Below are 7,117 nucleotides of genomic sequence, written 5' to 3'. Positions count from 1 at the left end.
GTCCATCCATCCATCCATCCATCCATCCATCCATCCATCCATCCATCCATCCATCCATCCATCCATCCATCCATCCATCTGTCCGTTCGTCCATCGATCCACCCATCTATCGATTCATCCTTCCATCCATCCACCCACTGTGAATCCAACCTTCCATCCGTCCATACATCCGTTCGCCAGTCTTTCCATCCGTCTGTCCATCCCGCAGTCCGTCTGTCCATCCGTCCGTCCGTCCACCTGTCCATCCGTCCGTCCATCCATCCATCCATCCATCCATCCATCCATCCATCCATCCATCCATCCATCCATCCATCCATCCATCCATCCATCCANTCCATCCATCCATCCATCCATCCATCCATCCATCCATCCATCCATCCATCCATCCATCCATCCATCCATCCATCCATCCATCCATCCATCTATCTATCCTGTGTTGTGTTTTAGCCTTTTTTATACACTTTTCTTTGGTTTATGGGACAAATTCAGAAAGAAAAATAGAACTGATGCTCTCCCAATAACAAACTTTTTTCTTTTTTCAAAAGGCATAAAATAGACTTCCACAAAGGTTATGCAGTATTGATACAGCCACTTGTGTTTTAAACGCTGTATTTGCATGCTTATGATTTTGGAATTAATTATATCAGCTTTTAATCGTGAGCTGAACATTATGTGCCTAGGGGCCATGTTGAAAATAAGAGAAAGCAAATATGTCAGAGAGTTTGTTTGTTACACCAATAAATGTTTTAATTCAAATCAAATCTATTTTTTAAGACTAGAGGCAAACATTTTGCCAAAATGATAAATAATTTCTTGGATAACACAGTTGCATAGTTAATAATGTATTTGAGGGAATTTTGGCTCCAACTTCTTCATCTCTCAATTATCAGTTAATGATATCATCACTGTTGAAGTGAGTCAACAAGAAAGGCCTGGCTCTGGTTGGAGCTTTTGATAACACAGCCCAGATGCACCAATGGAGGATCCAAACACTTAACTGACATGGTGACGAACAAACCAACACGCTGTGAGGACTGTTAGCGTGGGAGTCACTGCAGACCTTCCAGTCTTTTCCGAAGGAGGGCAGAAGAGGAAAAGAAAGGAAGAAGCAGTGACTACAAGGAGGAATCAAAGAGGAAGTGTGGGTTGTTTGGCTCAAAAAAGGACATGGAGACACATGCAGAAAGAGGAAGAAACTCCTGCCACGGTGGAATTCAGGCATCTGTGCATCCAAGAGGTTCTGGCCCATCCAGTCAGAAGTTTGTATAAATAAATATCAATCTGGACACTGACTTCTAGTGATGAAACAGTGACTCAACTAGCTACCAGTTTGTTAAAGCTGTTAAATCTGTTATTTAAATCCTCCTACATTACACAGGAATTGAGACTTTTATCGTATCCAAATAAAATAAGAAGATCAGGGTTAGGTAATGGTAAAAATGTTCTTAGAAAAATCTAAATATTTGGTCTCATACACTTTAGTTCTGCCATGTGCAATTAAGTCAGTCAACCGGCCTTAGTCTACAGTAGTAATTACTTAACTTTTTGATTCCAGTGCGTGATAAGAGGAAAACCCAAACAAAGCTCTGTCCAGCACCACTCTACAGCTCCTCAGTGGTAACCAAGACATTCCTAGACCAGGAATAAAACCTAGGCATAAACTCTCATTAGAAGGCACAGCTTCCGCTGACCTCCTCTCATTCTTCAGCCTCCATTTCACCACCAGTGTCAGTCACTGGTCAGTCACTAAAAATGCTTCTCTTACCTCAACTAAAGATGTTAAGGTATAGTGGAGGGTTTTCTTTTTCTGGGTGGATCATCAAAATAAGTGGTCCTCCTAATTGTAAATCACTCTGGTGATATATTTACAAAAGGCCGTCCTACGTGCTCTACCACATTTTCTCTTACTGGCGGTAAATCTGACATAGTGTAAAAATTCCAAATCTTCTTTTGGAAAGTTTATATGGGCGATGCAAACAGCAACTTTTACACAGACCCTGCACAATTAGAAATGAGCTCTTGCATGCTTGTACATGTGCATTTTTTTTTACTTAAAATTTAATCTGGCTCAGTGTCAACTCTTTTAGTGTTACTGTTTAGTGTTACTGTTTAGTGTTTATTAATTCACAAGGGGTTTTGATTTTTATTTTTAAGGAATCTTATCTGCATTTATGTATAGTTCAAAATCTAAAATACTTTCAATCTGAATTGGATTGTTCTATAAGAAACAGACTATTTGAGACACTATCTTCAAATTTGGAATAAGTAATTCTAAACCTAAAACAGATGTTTTAAGTTTAGACAGATATCTGTGAAATCCCTTATTGAAAACATAAAAATAGGACAACCTTCTTGCAACTTTTGTAAATATATATCTATTTAGCCGATATATGGGTGCAGAAGAATGGACTACATTTATGCAAGAACGTATACTCTCTCCTTTAAAGTTATTTTTAATTAGGGCCACTGATGACCCAAAGTGTAAAACAGTTCATCCAATGATATCCACAGTGTACACCATGATATTTATGTTAATTTAATATCAGTTTGGGCAACATGTTTTTTACAGTGTATGTTGTATATCTCTGTTATGTTTGTAGCGAAAACTCGTAGGTAGATTAACTGGGGTGCTCAGTGTACAGTGGTTAACACTGCTGCATTGCCTTTCTGCATGTTTACATGTTCTCCCTGAGCATGCGTGGGTTCTCTCCAGGTACTCAAGCTTCCTCAGGTTATTTGGCCTATCTACATTCTCCTTAGGTGTGAGTGTGTGTGTGAATTGTTGTCCTCTGTGTCTCTGTGTTAGCCTGTGATAGCCTGGCAACCTGTTCAGGGTGTACCCCGCCACTTGCCCGTAGATAGTTGGAGATCGGTACCAGCTGGGATAAAGCATAACGGAAAATTGACGGATGTATGGATGGATCTAGATTAACTTCCCATAGAATTGAAACCATTTATTTATTTTATTAATATTATATGGGTACATCAGCTTGCAAATGCATGGATTCACAGCTAATTCAGCTAATTGAGACCAACAAAAAAAAAAACAACCTTCAAATGTGAAAAGCTGCAATCACAAGATATAGCAGAAAGATGGTGCAAACAAGAAACTCACTACAAACATAGGTGATGCTAAAGAAACAATGCTGCAAATAGCAAAATTAACTGCAAGTTTAAAAAAGCTGCAAACTAGCTTCACACAACAGAATTTCTGTGGACCACTGGGGGAGACAATTATCAACACATATGGGCCGAGACTATAGATTACTACAAATTAATCTCGATTAACCAAATCTGTTGCAAAAACATAAACGGGATGCTGTCCAGGAGATATTTGGAGGAAAGTAAGAAAAAAGTAAGTAAGAAAATTTCTGAGCCTCCCATTAATGCCTTTACTGAGGGTCTGGTCTCATATCAGCCGCTGCATGCACATAACCTAGTGTCATAATGGGCTTTAAAGATCTGACCCACATGCCGAGAACCACTGAGGCAGGCTTATCCAGTGATACAGGAAGGCTTCCTGCCGAAGAACAAAGACTAAGCAAGTTTAGGCAAACACTCTTTCGTCAAGGTAGTGACAGCCCACTGCTCAAATACTCCTCTGGTAAAGACCAAACGAGCCGCAGGTGTGCTAGGAGGCCCAACGAGAACAGGGCCCCACCTGGTGGTGGAGAGAAGAAAAACACAAAAAACAACCCGCACAAACTGGAATCCTAACACATGGTTGTTATTTCTTAATTTCAGGTTCCGCCCTGCTGTTGTCATTTTTGACAAATGGGAGAACAATTTTAACATGCTTGACTTTGCTGGGAGTTATAGTTCATTTCCAAAAATACAAACTAAGCAAAGAACATGAAGTCAGTTTTTGGTCCAGATCAAATAAGTGTTTTTTCCTGGTGTGAATTCCCCCTTAAACGGTCCTGGCAGATGGACTATTTCTTGAATTAATTGTGCTTGAGTGTGTCTCTCTCTAGGCTGCAGTTCTCCCCTTCGCTGGTGCACCTTTTTCTACCACACTTTCTCCTTTCATTCAATTTTCTGTGAAAATGTTCGGATAAAGCACTATGAAAAACAACCATTTTCTTTAGCAATTTCTTCGTATGGACATTATTGTAAAAGGTGTCAATTACTGTGCTGTGCACATCTGTCAATGATGATTATGTAGCCTACTGACACCAGGATAAGAGACCATTTGCAGAACATTTGCAGGTGTTTTGAGTAAATCAGTGGATGAGGTTTTTCACTTTTCCCTTTTTTTGTGTGTGCAAATTTTCACTGTGAACTTTGGGTATTCATTATCTGTTAGAAATAACTATCAAAGTTACAGGAAAACAAGGCATGAAATATTTAAGGCTTTGTGCAATGAATCTATTTACTATACGTTTTATTTCTGAAATTATTGTCATTTCTATGTTAAATTGACATTTTTTTTTACATCTTAAGTAGTTAGTATAACGTACAGGAAATAGGACGCAAGATACTACTCAGACAGGTCAGTGGAATGCAACGGATTTTATTAAAGAGAATTTGGGCTAAGTGCTAAGTGGTACTGGCAGCGCCCAGACAGCTCTCGGACTGCAAATCCCCTGTGGCAGAGACAACAGGATAGTGATCAACAAGAGGAAAAACTAGTGAGGCTGGATCACTAACCTGTTACTGGGTCTCAGAGTGGGCGGTAGGCTCTGTGATGGGTCTGGGGCAGGAGTCAGTTTGAGGACGGGGCTTGTGGAAGCGGTGGCCTTTGAGCGGCAGATGGTTTGCAAAGGACTGAGACCGATGAGCTCCAGAGACAGTCCAGTTAAAGATTTCTGGGATTGGCTCCAAGCGAAGGTACAGAGGGGCAATCCAGAAGAAAGGTCCAGGTCCGATCCAGGGTCTGTTAACTGGCAGGTTCAGAGAAGCACAGGGGTTATGCAGACTCAGTAACTCACAGACAGAGTGGGGTCAGGCTCTCAGGCAGGCAATCCAGGGCAGAACTGATGCAGGGGTCCAGAGGCAGATCAGGTTTGGTTTCAAGGCAGGTAGACAGAATCAGATAAGGGATCAGGCAGGCTTGGTGATAAAAGACAGAAACAGGTCAGGTAACAGGTTGGCAGGCAAAAAAGGTAGAAACGCTGGAAGGTAGTCAGTGGCTAATCTGAGACAATCTGGCACTGGAAACAGATCCAAATGAGATATATATGGAGGTGGAACCACTTAGTGATAATAGCAGGCAGGGTGGAGTGAGCAGGTGTGCCGAGTTGGGGATTAAGCCAGCACCAGAGCAGAGATCAACTTTATCAGTTGTAATTGATTTTTTTCAAAGGATTTTTTTTCCACATTGGTTTATTTTGATGTTTGATACCTGAATTTAACACCAAAGATTATTACAATTCTTTCTTTTTAAATAAACCTGGATTACCTGTCAACATTCCCGATGTTCCAATAAAGTTAGATGTTATTTTAGGGATTCTTGACTCCAGATTGCAGAACCTGTAGTTTTCAAGCCTCTCCTATTTGGAACTGATTCAAAATCTAAGGTACCTATTGCTCTTGATTTCCAGTTTCTATTTTTAATATGTGCTGTTTTTGTTGTTTATCTGATTTTTGATTTATTTAATGGTAAAAGGGTGGGGTCTATGTAGCCCTTTACTATGTGTGTGTGTTTGATTGTTTTTCTCTGCTTTGTGTTTTGTTGCAAAGAGCTGGAAAATCCAGAATAATTAACTGATTTGCTAATAACGTCATCACTACAATGTGATTGAGAATGTCCTTGCAGCAGTTAATATGATCCATTTCTTATAAACCACACACACGAACACACACAATGTAAATCATCACAAGAATTAAGTTTGCTTTTGCAGGAAATACAGATGCAAAGTAGTCAATTTAAGCTCAAGTGTTGGGGAATAAAAGCAACACTAATGCAATGAAGATGAATTTCTGAACTAGCAATAATCCTCAAATTTTGCTCAGAATTAAGCAAAAGCTTTAATCCCCACCCTGAGCATTAAATTAACTTGTCATCCACCAATGACATCAAATGAACCTCGAGTAAAAAAAAAAAAATCCCAAATTCAGAAAAAAAACAAAAACAAGGAGAGAAACAAAAATCACTAGGGAAATAAAATGAGGGAAAAAAAGAGAAGCCAATGAATGAATTAATAATGAGCCACTTTTATACCGGATCCAGCGATTATACAAATGGGGGAAACGGCCAAAAAATATTCTGTACGGCATATGGCACTTCAGCTGCCATATGTGCCAGTTTTCACAAAAATTGGCACTGACGTCCATGATGGTCAGTAGTAACTGCCAAAAACACAGCGAGGCCTGAACAGAGGGAGAGAGGGATGGGGGAGTAATGCTTCAATTGCTTTGTTGGCCAGTGTGGACTCTTCTCTCTACAGCTTCTGGTACTCTAACTACAAAGTGCAGGCACAGAGGACGGCATGGAATAAAAGAAAAAAACAGGGAAAGGAAGAGGGAAGGACAAAGACAACATTTTCTATGTATTTGCTCGTTTCTGAACATGTCTTGAACTTGCAGTGCCCCAGGATAACTCCAGGGGGTTTCCACTAGGTCCTGGTACTGAAAACATTTTAAATAGTTTGCATTTTATAAAACAAAAACAAAGATGGAGTGAGCTTTGGAAATATGAGATTCTCTCTACACTAAAACAACAGAACACGTTTCAATTGACAAATACAGACACATACAATTTGTGCTTAATCTTGCACTGTTCCAATATATTAATGCATGATGGGCGGATATTTAGAGAGGTGGAAACAGATTTAGTACACCATAGAATTGTTTGCCACCCAGGGCTAAATCAGGAGGACGTAAGTCAAGATTTTAAGTCTAGATTTTATTTTTTTTTTGTTGTTCTGGTTTGACTCATATGAAGAGAACCAACATTTGCCTAGTGACTGAAATGAATGCTATAAAATAAAACACAAAAAGAATCAGGAATCAACAGCAGAAAAGGTTGGACATCCTTCCACTCCAAACATTGAGCATATTTATCATGTTATTGAGTCCAGAAAAACACACTAAAACTGAGCATTTTTTACCCCCAGCTCTTACCCTAAACTGTCCAATACAATGTAACTGTTATATATCTGCTTGCCTATCTGAT

Source organism: Cyprinodon variegatus, unplaced genomic scaffold (assembly GCF_000732505.1).
Source record: "Cyprinodon variegatus isolate N-32 unplaced genomic scaffold, C_variegatus-1.0 Scaffold89, whole genome shotgun sequence".
NCBI classification, from domain to species: Eukaryota; Metazoa; Chordata; class Actinopteri; order Cyprinodontiformes; family Cyprinodontidae; genus Cyprinodon; species Cyprinodon variegatus.
Note: the sequence above shows the minus strand (reverse complement) of the source record.